Source organism: Arvicanthis niloticus, chromosome 20, assembly GCF_011762505.2.
Source record: "Arvicanthis niloticus isolate mArvNil1 chromosome 20, mArvNil1.pat.X, whole genome shotgun sequence".
In the NCBI taxonomy this organism is placed as follows: Eukaryota; Metazoa; Chordata; class Mammalia; order Rodentia; family Muridae; genus Arvicanthis; species Arvicanthis niloticus.
The window spans coordinates 19,386,811-19,401,096 of NC_047677.1; positions in this window are offsets into that span (position 1 = coordinate 19,386,811).

Genomic DNA, 14,286 nt, shown 5'->3' on the forward strand with positions numbered 1-14,286 from the left:
CTCTTTGTAGGAGTTAGTGTCTGCCTACAAGATGGATTCTGAACTTTTGCCCACCTCAAAGCACTAGTTCAGTGAATGTCTGGGCATGGAAACTAGGGACACTAAAGTTTTTATAGCTACCATTCAATAAAAATGAGTTTTCTAATAGGAACACTGTTACTTTCAAAGACAGGACAAACTGTGCAGACTTGTTCTAGTGTGTTTGCAGTTGTGTGTCAATCATAGGACCGGATGAGAGGTTGTTTTATGCACAAGTCCTAGCCTGTACAGGGACAGTGATCTCATTTCCATCTTTCTTCTTGGGTAGGTAATGAATACTGGCTCTTTGGGGTGTTACACATCCATTATATTTTTTATTCTCTTCTTGGTCTAAAAGTTCTTGCCTGAATTTCCTTTTTTACTTTTTTACTTTTTTTTTTTTTTTTTTTTTTTTTTTTTTTATTGTTCGCCTCATATTCTTTTGTTAAGCTGTATCTTGGTGCAGTTTCTGAAGAAAAGGCTTTTGGCATATCACTCTTCATAATTTGATTTGGGAAATAGTCTGTCATTATCCCTTAGCAGTGTGACTCTCCCTGGGACAATGTGAACAAGTACCTTTTCTACTTAGAGAGGGGGCAATGATGGAACAAAGTAATGAGTCCTCTGAAGTCCAACTAGGAAGATCAATAAGTTTATTGAAGTTAGTTAAGAAAGCATGAGTTCAGGGGGTACATAGAGAAGTGAATGGCTCAGAGGCAAATACATCACCACAAGGTCTATTCTAGAATGACTGGAGATGCCTCAAAGTTACATCCCTAAATTTTACAATTTCCCACCTGTGATAGTCTCAACATGGGGAACTTACTTGGCTCAGCTTGACTCAGGCCCAGGTGCTGCTCTCAAGCCTGGGGTGCTGCTGCTGAAGCTGGCCCCTTGGTTTCAACAGGCCACCATCATGGGCACCACATATTAGTCAGTCAGAGCTGACTGTTGAAAGGGCTATGGTCTGAGAAAGCAGTAGTTTCTCCCCAGTAAAGCTTAGACTACAGCCCCTAAGGGGTAACTGCCTACCCTTAGGACAAGCTTAGTATGTTCTTTCATGAATGTTGATAAGGTTTTAAAACTGTCTACCAGCACAATATTTGGTTATTCTTTTTTTCCTAGGAACTCAGGCTTGACACAAATCTTGAAATATTCTCCTGTAAGTGACTCAGATCTTTTGGTCTATTTTCCCTTCCTCTCATAATATCAATATGACTTTTACAAGAACTGATTTATGTGCTGGTCTGGACTATTCTGATATGGCAGAGTTTCTCTTATGTGGCAATGGTGCCCAGCAGAACCATGAATATGTCACAGCAGCCACTAGACTTTCTCTTACTTCATAAAGCTTATATGTCATAATGAGTGTCCACAAAACCATGAAGATGCCAGACTACAGGCTCCATGCTGGATCGACATGGCTTTGAATCTTGCTGTGAATACTTTTCTCTGGTCCAGTGAATAGACCTCTCTGGTTACCCCTCTCATGCTCAATTCTCTCAGTAATGCCTGCACTTCTCTTGTCTTTTAGGCCCATACATTTGTTATTTCTTTTATCTCCTAAGATTTTTAAATTTATTTTACTTGTCTCTTGATTTACTTATGTCTTCTACTTGTAAATATGATCTTGAATTGAGTTTTGTTACTTGTATGCTTTAGTCTCATTGGGTTTTGTTTGTTTGTTTTGTTTTGTTGAATGTTATGTTAACTTGCTCTCTTTCTTCTCCATATAGATTATAATATATGCATATAATATATACATATATATGTATATACACATATATACATACATATATATGTATACACATATATGTATACACAGATATATACATATACATAAACACACACACACACACACACACACACACACATATATATATATATATATATATATATATATATATATATATATATATATAAATTTTACAGTCACCTGTCCTCTCCCCTGAATGGTTTTGTAGATCTTCTTTCTCTTTTTAATTTTTTTATGGATATAAAAGCTCTCTTCAAATCTGTTTCTAATAAAAAGCGTGTGTTAATACACATTTACTGATTACTTTTATTTCGGCTATAAGATCTCAGTTGTAGCCCAAGCTGGCCTTGAACTCAAAATCCTTCTTCTTCACCCTCTTAAGTTTTGGAACTACAGAAAGCACAGGAAGCTAATATTTCTTTGATTTTTTTTTTGATCAAAGTATTTCATTTGCTAGAACTTTACTGGTTTCTTGTTTGTTTGTTCGTTTAATTTCATTTTTTATTTCTGTACTGCATGCTTTCTTGTATGGTGAGATAATCATGCTATTTATAATATTATATATAATATTTAGTGTGAAAATAATCAAATATGTGTGATAAATATTGAACAGAAGCCTTTTATGTGTTGGAGGAGTTTTTTAATTAAGCAGAATTCGCTTAGGATGAGTTTGCAGGCTGCTAAATTTTACACTGCAGGCATTCTAACTATTTAGAATGAAAAGAATTTACACTAGTGTATTAGTCAGGGTTCTCTAGAAAATCTGTACTGACAAAAGGAATTAATATATAGGAATAAATATACAAAAGGAATTTATATATGTATATGTATATGTAATATATAATATATGTAATATATATTATATATCTACATATATGTATATATATATATATATATATATATATATATATGGTTTATTAAAGTGGCTTATAGGCTGTGATCCAGCTAGTCTTAAAACAGCTGCCTCCTGTCAGAAAGTACAGGAATCCAATAGTTATTTAATCCACCAGGCTGGGTGTCTCAGCTGATCTTCAGTATACATTGGAATGCTGAACATGTAGGCTCAAATACCAACGAAGGAATGAACTTGCCAGTGAGCGTGGGGGAAAGAAAAACAGAGAACCCCAAGATGATGATGGTGATGGTGATGGTGATGGTGATGGTGATGACAATGATGAAGATGACGGTGATGATGATAGTGGTGATGATGATGATGGTGGTGATGATGATGATGATGACAATGATGAAGATGACGGTGATGATGACAGTGGTGATGATGATAGTGGTGATGATGATGATGGTGGTGATGATGATGATGATGACAATGATGAAGATGACGGTGATGATGACAGTGGTGATGATGACAGTGGTGATGATGATGATGACAATGATGAAGATGACAGTGATGATGATGATGGTGATGGTGATGATGGTGATGGTGATGACAATGATGAAGATGACAGTGATGATGACAGTGGTGATGATGATGATGGTGATGATGATGATTTGGCTTAAAAGACTGAAAGTTGGGAATGACTTTGTGAAATGACTTTTTTTATGACTCAGTGAAATGGAAATGACTCTGGAAAGCACACAACTTTCAATAGTTATGAAAAGAAGGAACAGATGCTTAAAAATAATCATTTAGATATGAGTTGGACTGATTAGATCCTCATTTGAAATAAAAATCCCAGAGTAGAAAAGTAAACGTTCTGGTACACAGAACAAGAATTGGAAAGTACAGCATGCAGATGGTATTTTGATGAGGACAGGCCCTGGATGGGGCTACGATATTTATTTTGCATGGTGTCCAAAAGCTCAAATCCTGGTGTCTTTCTTACATAGTTTTCATCAAGTGACTTGAAAAAAATGCTTTGTTTTGTCTAATAGTTCAAGATGTGTAGTCAATCATGGCCTGGAAGTCCTTGCAGGTGGAGCTGGTTCCATTGTATCTACAGTCAGGAAGCAAAGGCACAGTGTTGATGATGGGCAGCTACCTTCTTTTGATGTAATTCAGGAACCAATGCCAGGTAGTGGTGCTGATCACTTTTAGGATGGGTATTATTGCCTCAAATTAATGAACTTAGCAAACATAATTATGGCCACAGGCTTGTCTCCTGGCTGACTTTAGATCCTGTCAAACTGATAATTGGTATCAACTGTCACAAAAATCTCTCAATTGTTTCAGGTATAACACCAAAGGAAAAAAAATCCGTGAAAGAAATTGAATTTTTATGTACTGTGAAACAGAGATAAAGAAACGGAAAATTTGGAGGACAATTTCAAAAGGCATCTGAAAAATATATTATCCAGTACATACAAAGGACTCACAGGACTCACAACTCAACAGTAAAAACACATCCTAAGTTTGGCAATTTGTAATGCATTATGAACTGGCACCTCTCTGTCTATCTGATTGATGTAAAGCACTATCAAATAAGACGTGCCACCAAGCCTAGCTTGGGTACTGGGAATCTAAACTCAGATCAACTGCCTTGTACAGCATGCCTTATCAACTGAGCCATCTCCATAGCCCCTTAGTTTCTCTTCTCATTAAGCATTTCCATACATATACTTATATCTGCCTGCATTCTTTTTTCCTTCAGTCTTGTGACACAGTTGGAATTCTATTTTGATGAACAGACAGAAGAACAGAATCAAATGGGTAGGAAGGAATAGGAGGAGATAAAATGTGCTTTAACAAACTGAAGAGCATGCTTTATGTAATAATAATAATAATAATAATAATAATAATAATAATAATAATAAAGACTGGGAATTTGAGAGGTAATGGGGAACAGGGGCACAGATGGAGTTTGGCAGGACAGAAGAAGGGGAAAGTGATATAAATATAGCACTTGTATACGAGATTTCCCAAAAAATAAATTAAAATTTAAAAGTAACTTACAAGTTATTTTCTTGTATTTATGATTTTTTCTGGCCTGTGAAGACCTGCACTGGAGTCAGGTTGAGATGAAGAGAATAAAATATTCTTGAAAATATATATTAATATATATTCTATACTCTATATTATATACCATATGAGATTCTAAGATGCATGTGGCACATTCCCACCAATTCAAAAAAAATCTATCTATTTTTCAAAGGCTTTAAAATAATTTTTATTTATTTATTTATCATATACTATTAGGTCTCTTCTTATGGTTCTTCAGCCACTTCCATGCTCTCATTTAATACTTACCAATGCTTTTTATGAAGTCCTTGTCTCTAGTGTTCTTCAATTTTACTCCTACTAAATCATGCAGGTTTGCCACAAGCATAGAGGTAAGTGTAGCATGACAAGAGCAGATTCTAAGGGAGTCCCAGGGCATTTATACAAATCCAATACATTTGCTGTTTTGTTGTTGTTATTATTTCTTAAATTGGGAAGTATTTAATTCTCTGTAGACGTGCCTATTGTAACAAAAGTAATATGATATTGACATTAACATACACACTGATAGGAGAGGCCAGAGACCTCAGCAACCAACCTGTATATTTGTGGTCAAGTCATTTTCAACCATAGGGAAATGATAATCCATCCCTTCAATAAGCAGTATGACAAAAACCAGATGTCTACATGCAAAAGAAAGAATTGAGATTTTTTTTTATCTCACACTATGGACAGAAATCTACTCCAAAATGGTTTATAGGCAAATACTTTCTCAACTTCTACAACTTCTAGAGGAAAAGGAAGGGAAACTACCAAGATTGTTCTGAATAATAGTTTTCTTTTATGTCTAGAAGCATACATACAATAAAACCAAACAAGATAGGCGATCAGTGTTCTGTCTACTTATGTCTTTACAACAGCAAAACAATTAGCAAAATGAGAAATCAGTTGAGAGAGTAGACAGAAATATTACCATCATCTGTAAGAATCTGTATGATTTTATGCAGTCAAAATAGATACAACTTCCCTAAGGTTTGCTTTTTAACCTTTAAAATAAGTGGTTGGTAGAATTCTAGCCTTATAGACAGCAGTAAGTTATAATTCAATAGAAGTCAAATTAGTAAAAAAAAAAAAAAAAAAAATGACTGAGTTAAGCAAATAATTTTCTAATGTAAAAGATTAAAGACCAGCAGTAATTGCTCAAGCAGAATGAAATGACACATAAGGAGAGTCTTTGAAAGATTCGTCTCTTATGTACATTAAGATGAGCCTCACCTAAACCTACAGGCTCTGAAGGCCAAGTCCTCATCTTACATCTATCTGTTTTAGTCATTGTTTTAACTTCATGTTTATTTGAATGTGTAATCACATTTGAAAGCCTCCTGGGATTCTATACACATATCATTCTTCTAACAATGGATTTTCCAATCTAGGGCCCTTACCTGCACATACTATTCACATAGACCTCTCTTTCAATAGCATACTTGGCAACCTGAGACGTTTACCTGTGCATACTTTGTCAACATAACCTCCTTTCCAACCAACACATCTGAAAAACAACTAGCAGTCCAGGACCCTGTTTGCATTGAGCTGCTGCACACCCCACTCCAAACAACGGAATACGTTTTTCTATTCCCCAATGACCAATAAAATTAGATTTTTAAAGATTTTTATTGGTATTCCCAATACTAGCAGTAGGTTGATCTGGCCTATAACTGGTTTTGAGTGCATGCTCAGTAAGACAAACTTTATGGGAACTTTTAAGAAGAATCCTATATTTACTAATTTATGTCTATGCATTACTGGAAGTACATATAATGAAATTCAGATGATTTATGAGGAGAGGCATGGACCATAGAGAAATGGTTTTATAACCAAAAGTCTGTCAACTGAATTAGAGACCAACTTATGCCCTCCATGATCAAATTGCTCTCCTTGAACCCTGTAAAAGGAACCCCCAAGCAATAACGAGGGCTTGCTCATTGTATAATAATGGAGCCCCTTTATTCATGGAGGCCCCTGTCAGTCTTGACAGTTCATTCCGTTCTACTGTGCACTATTGCTCTGCTTTGAATACAGTATTCTTGCTACTTTCGAAATAATTGTGGCATTTACTTCATTCACCAGTAAAATGCCTAGGACCTGAAAATACCTGGCCCGGAACTGAATGTCAGTAACAACTCGATAGAATTTGCTTCAGTTGCAGATGAAGATAAGCATTTGTAACTGATCTGAGCAAACTTTTAGGGAAATACTTTGCAAAACTTTAATAAATATTTCGACCTGGTTACAAGTTTATTACTATCCCAAGAAGCGAGACATGATGGAATAGTTCGATTCTCCATGTAAATGGCCATGTTAAAAGGTGCTGCAACTGTGCATGAATCAAATAATTCAGGGCGTGTCCTCTGTTCCATATTTACTCCTGCTTATGTATGTGTAAGCACATCAAATTTTATAAATGCATAAGCCTTTATCTAAACTCTTAATGCTTTCTTACAACACCCAGGAGGTTAAATCAAGCATGTTGTAATAAATTAGAAACAAATATGAAAAAGAACCTCCCTAAGAAAGAGCTCCACCGTGAGCCTGGGCTTGTTGTGTATTTAAACAACGTCATGATTCATTAGCTCAGGGCTTTAACAATCAAATAAACAAAACTGTGTTCTACAATGCATCCATTAGTACACTGACGTGCATAAACCACCAGCCACGTGACTCAGGGCTTAACCATTTGCCAAACAGCTGCTTTCTCGGCTCAAATAATGAAGGGGAGGGGGGGGAGGGAACCCAGCTGAAGCCAATTAGTGGATAAGCATTCATTCCCAAATATCTGAGGCAGTTGAGTGGTTTATTTTGGAGGCCAGATATGTTGTTACTCAGATCCAAGGAAGAAAGCTCGTTTTACAAAAAAAATTGAGGGGTTTATGTTAACCCTTGTTTGTATTGGGCTGTCCTCCAAAGAACAGGCAGAGACACAAGCAAGCAAACAAACAAACATGCAAACAGATAATTAAGATCTAAAATCCTTGAAAGCAGCACAGTGAATCCCTTATCTCGTTCCTTTTCGGACTATTCTAAGCATTCCGGGTCGTAGATTACATGAGTGTAAAATGCTAGAGTGAAACAAAATATGTAATTTCAAGCACAAATTATATTTACAAAAGACAAGGGATCAGACTGGAGCAGGCAGGATAAAAGATGGAACATATTTCATGGGCTTAAATTCTGAAAGAAAAGCTATTACTACTCAAGAAATAGCTTTAAGCACGTTGCATTTCAGGATGGTGTGGTGCTTTAAATGAGAAATGCCTCCCCTAGGCTTAAGTATTTGGAAGCCTGCTCCCCGGCAGGTGGTGGTATTTGGTGATTTTCTGGGAGGTGCAGCCTTTAGGAAGTATGTCACAGCCAGTGTGCTTTGAGAGCTTGTCTCACCCCACGTTGTTTTCTGTACTTTACATTTACTGTTGAAGGGGTGACCTTTCATTGTACTGTTCCTGCAGCTACAGCTACAGCTTGCTGAAGGCCTCTGCCTGGCAACCTCAGGTACACTCCTCCTCCAGAGCTGTAAACTCAGTCGAATCTTTCTTCCATAATATGCTTTCAGTCAGGCATTTTATCATGTCAACAGAGAAGTGACTATGTCGGTTGGAGTCGTGGTCAACTTAGACCCCTGGTAAACACATTTATTTATATTACAACTCATAGCAATAGCAAAATTACAGTTATGATTAAAAACAAAAATAATAAATAATAAAAGATTCTCGTCTTTTCCTCCATAGGTGCTATGGAGGAAATATGGAGTGACAGAGGATGATGAAAAATTAATACATTATCACGCAATTCCTTAGAGACTTCTTTTGCTTTTGGGATTGAATTTTAATTTTTAGATTTGACATGCAGAAACATATTTTATTTTATGCATTATTGCTTTCAAACTTTCAGTTTCAGCTAACCCATAATCAACATACTAAGATTCAGAAAACTTACTTTTTCCAAATAAAGTCATTTTTTCTATGATGCAATGAGACCTAAATAAAACAGAAGAGAAAAACATTATCATTAATATTGAAAATAGTAAGTTAGTATTATAATATATGAATTTAAGCACAGTGTAAAATAAATATATTTGAAAAGATATGAACTTATAATATTCATAATAGTTGTAATTCTAATATTTCACTTAATTTACTTTATTAATTGTATAAATAATTTTTGATAGCATGAGAAAATTCAAAGAACTCATATAATCTAAAGAAATTAGTGATTAATATATAAAATTATATTATTTATGGCAAATAATCTATTAATTTTGTGCTTTTGCACGTTAGCACATTATATTACAACAAACCAAAGACATTATAGCTCTTCAAATATTATTAGAATAGTAACACAAGAGTAAGAGTAGAAATTGTACAAGTAATATTATGACCATCAGATTTTCACTATTTAATATTGAGAAGAAAATAACTTTAAGTATGTGAGTTCAATTTTGTTCAGAGTGTCAGAATTTTCAGGTTGTTGCTCTGGTTCCTTGGGTCTGTGATGGTCCAGTTGGTAATAGAAGGAATGCAGGGCTGTCTTACCTCCTGGATAGGTATGAGTAAAAAAACCAAATAAACAAACAAAAATGAAAACGAGAAACCCACAAGAGAATCAGATTCTAGAGTCTACTTTGAAGTTATTTCTAAGGACCTAAAACCTTCGAATAGGCCTCAAATCTTTAAGTTTCTACCACTTCCCAATGTATCACACTGAAGACAAGCCCTTTGTGCACAGGTCTTTTGGAGCCATTTTGTGACAGGGCAAGACCGTGCAGAGGCTCTTCCATCTTGAATACTTGCTGAGGCCATTTCAGGTTTGATAAGAACCTGATTCCTTGATGGAGGATCCCATGGAAAATTAGCAAACTCTTTTCTGGGAACCTGAGGTCAGGATTCATAGTTAACTTCTGTTGGCTTCTGTTAAACAGCTTGTTTCTGTGAAGCCCCCTACAGTCAGAGAGCAACTGAGATTCTAGGATGAGAATTTTGCCTCTGAAAACCTCATGCTCCTGACAGTTGGGGTTACACTTGAATACTTATACCAGAATGTTGTCTCAGCCAGCTGGAATAACAGACTTTCAACTGGCTATAAGCTGTATTTAAATGAATGGTCATCTCTAATGTATGTTCTTTAAGAATTTCAACTTCAAACTACAGCAAATGTCAAAGAAAACAAAACAAAACAAAAAACCCAAAACAACAACTAACCAAGATGATACCTGCAGTCAAACTACACAAAAACTGTTTATGCAAAAGAAAGATTCCAGCCCACATACTTTTATTTGGATAGTTGAAAAATCATGTTTTTACATTTGCTTTCAATTTTTCTTTAATTTCACTGAACAATAAAACTATTTCATTTGATTTGTATTTTCAAAAAAATCAGTAAAAGGTATAGCATGTGTGTGTGTGTGTGTGTGTGTGTGTGTGTGTGTAGGTGAGTGTGTGGGATTGGAGGCCAGTAGATAGATAACCTTGGTATTATACCTTAGACTCTATGTACATGTTCAGTGAAACGGGGTTGCTCACTGGCCTGGAAGGAACTCTTGAGTACACTGGGCTGACTAGTCATTTTTTTGTCTTTCTCTGGTGCCTCATTACAAATCCTTGGCTCACTTAATGTTTAATGTGGGCTCTGAGGCTCCACCTCAGGTCCTCCTGTATTGCAAGGCAAGTGCTGCCTCCTCAGTCTGTAAAGGGCAAGCCATTATATTATTTTATTATTTATGTCATTGCTCTGTGTGTAAATGTGAATGTGGCTTTATGACCAGGGCACTTCCTGGTTCTTGTCTAGGTACCTTCCAGTGAATGGCAGCTCTCACAAAATGTTCCAGGATTCCAGCAGGGCACTCTCCTACCAAAATGAGAGTTGCAGTTCACCACAGTGCTCAGCTTACTTTTCTGAGAGTTTTTCCTTCCTTCCTTCCTTCCTTCCTTCCTTCCTTCCTTCCTTCCTTCCTTCCTTCCTTTCTTCTTCCTTTTATGATGTACTTCTTTCTTATGTGCATTTGAATGCTGATTTCCAGCCTGGGGATTGTCTTGGGTCCTTAGTTGGGTGTTTGCATTAGAGGATAAAAGCTTAAAAACAGGGCTCTTTGAGAAATCCTTTGGATTCCACTTGAAAAGCAGACACAGGATCAAAATAGCATCCCTCAAGCAGAGCTGGCAGGGCTGAGGGGTGTTGAAGTTCTCTTTATTCTCAAAACTGGCACTGGTTGAAGAACTTTGCAGACAGTCACACCTCAGAAAGAGGATGCTTACAGCTCCACTCAGTGTGTAATTAAATTAGTGGGCCAAATTTCCTGACCTCTGGGTGAAGGATGGAGTGACATAAATCATCTAAGGACCCTTTTCATATTAGCATCTGAGGAAAAAACAAAAAAAGCAAAGCAAAAAAAAAAAAATCTGTCTAAATATAGTATCAGCAAGACTTATTTTATTTATTTCTTTTTTGCTGGCTCTTTGTGGAGCTGTGTCAATAGTCTGGATAACATTTCCTGTCACTTTAAAGTTACTTTAAAACAAAATGACATTAGTCATTTATTATTATTATTATTATTATTGAAAAAGAAGGATTAAAATAAAAAAAGAAGCCTTTTGGTAGGCTTGGAGTTGGCACTCCTCACTGGCTTTGCTTAAAAGGCATTTCTTGGGTTTGAATTGCTTTGATTTATGGTCACTTGAAGTGATCCCTAATGCACCTCCTCTGTCTCCATTTCCTGCTTCACTGCCAACCCTCCCAACACATTCTATTATTCTGCAATTGGTTTAGTTGACTTGAAAGGAAGTTTTCACTTGGTCTCAGAGTTTCTCAGTCTGATTGTGTGTGTGTGTGTGTGTGTGTGTGTGTGTGTGTGTGTGTGTCTGTGTGTGTGTGTGTGTGTGTGTGTGTGTGTGTGTGTGTGTGTGTGTGTGATAATCACAGGGATACTGGAAATCTTCATTGAACAATGTGGTACTTTTTATAATGTCTTAGACATATTTTCTTGTGGTTTTGTTGTTGTTCAATATTCCAGAATAATAACATCCTTAATAGAAACTTACAAAAACATAATAAATATATTTAAAATTAATGGCATTATAATTAGGCCCATAGTACTGTAATTATTACTCTTACGGTTAAAAATTACAATTTGAAAGGAGTTAGTTCAAATTTATTATTTTTCTCACCAAACCTAGTGTAGCTACTTTGTTTCTAGAAAAAGAACATTTTAATGTGAGCTTTAGGAAGAAAAAACAAAATAAAACACCTTTTCCATCTCTTCTTAGAAATATGTGACCATTTGTTATAGTAGTATGCTTCAGAGTTACACTTGTAGAATAAGCAGGAGAAATTATTCACTTTGGGGACATTCTGATCTGTGTATTTTACCAAACAATACTTACTAATGGAGGTACAGTCATTCATATACTTAAGATGGCAGAAGGAAGAGACCACATGGGATCTCTTCCTCCATAAACAGAAACAATGGAATAAGTCTAAAGTTGCATTAGAACTAACTACAGGAGATCATAGTGGTCCAGTAAAAGAGACAGGAATCTTCTGAGACCTAGAGACTGGAAAGAGCACTATAAACTAATTTAGAAACTGTTACTGAGGCCACAGACAGGGGAAGGGAACCTCTCCCTGGCAAAAGTAAAGGTGAAAGACTGGTGTCAACATTGCTAATTCTAGCTACTGGATAAATGCCTGCTTACCTAAACAACTGGAAGTCTGTATCCTAACGTTGCTTTGGAAAAAAGATATTTCTCGTACTGAATATCCAGGTCATTGTAGCTATGAGCCACCATGAAAAATAAATGACTGAGTTTAGACTACATCAGTAGAAAACTCTTCCATATGCATGCCTCTGAGCATCCTCAAATGTATCCCATTGTTCTGATTTCACTTAAAAATGCCTTTCAAAATGATGATGAGATAATAATAATAACAACAACAATAATAATACTAAAAAAACCTAAATGATGGGTGCCTTGCCTGCTGGCTGTCAGGCTCACACTGTTGAGTATTGTGAAACAAAAAGGAACAGGAAGAGCCACCCAAATAGCCTTGAGGTCAGGGTGCTTGAAGAGAGTTCCTGCTGATTCCTCTCTTGCATAGTTTCCCTGGTTACCCTCACCCCATACCTTGTCTGCCCATACACTGTAAAGAAGACATTTTACCCTGCTGCCACCTCTGTGCACTCAGAATGAAGGCCTACACAACTTACTAGGGAAAGAATTTCAAGTTCTTTATTACTCTTGGGACTACAAGTGGTAGCAGTTCAGTCTAGGACCAGAATTGATATAAACAGTGTTTGAGGAACCTCTGCCATTGCCTGATAGGACCCAAATTCTAAACATAGGAAAAACTCGATACTAACTTTTGTGTGCACCACATCTGTCTGAGTTACTAGCCTGGATCTACTTTTGTTTGGGTCTTTTCAGCTATGCCCCGGTACTTCTCCATTTCAAGTTACTAACTACATACAAAGAGGCTATAAAGAAATTATATCACAAGGCCCAACTGGAAACAAACCTAACAATACAAACAAGCAAGCACACAGGACATATCTTCAAGAGAAAGACACTTAATAAGAAAGATAACAGATAAAATGTGTTAAGATATCCGACCCATCAGCTACACAACTGTCACCACAAGAACATTGAAAATATGCAAACGAGGTTCAGAAAATGTAACATTCTAATAATAATAATAATAAAAAAAAGAGTAGAATACCTGATTTTAAAAAATAGAAAAAATGGTAATCTTATAAGCTTACTGATATCCAAGGGAATAGAGAAATTGTTAAATGTTAAGCAGGCAAAAGAGGATATGAATAAAAAGTTCAGCAGAAATGGAAATTTTGTAGAGAAAACATTTAAAAACGCATAGATATATAAAAAAGTACTTGTGAAAGTTTCAGTGATAGAGCAAATTAAGCAGAAGAAAGAGGATCTGCGTTTTAGAGCTGCCTAAGTTACAAACTGAAGAGAAAAAAAAAATCTAAGGAAAAAAATGGATAGAACACTCCAGGCCTTTAAGACACCATTAATCAGAAGATACCCATGAATGTTGGATGTTGATTACCCATGAATAAAGGGTGGTGTTGTTAATGGCATAGAAAACTTCTTCTGTACAATGATAGCACAAAACTGTAGAAGGCTTATTGAATTAAAACTAGATATGACGATAAAATATTTTCATAACAGCATATTGTACATTAAAATATCCAAAACATAATACAGAGTAAGCCTTTAGAAATATGCATACAAACAGTGCCAAGTCACATTTAAAAGTGTTAAGACTAACAACAGATTTTTTTTTTTTAGCAGACACCTACAGGCCAAGAAGCAATAGAAGGATGTACTCCAAATTCTGACATGAGGTAACTTCAAGACAAAAACCAATAGCCAAGTAAGCTTATTCTTCAAAAATGAAAGAGAATTAAAGTTCTGAAAGAAGAAACACATTGTGGTAATGCACATGAACAGATGAGTCTGGCAAAGTGATGTTTGAGGAAATTCTTGTTCCCCAAGTGAAAGAATAGCTATCACCACAAAAGCATGTGGAAACATAAGTCTCACAAAAGAGA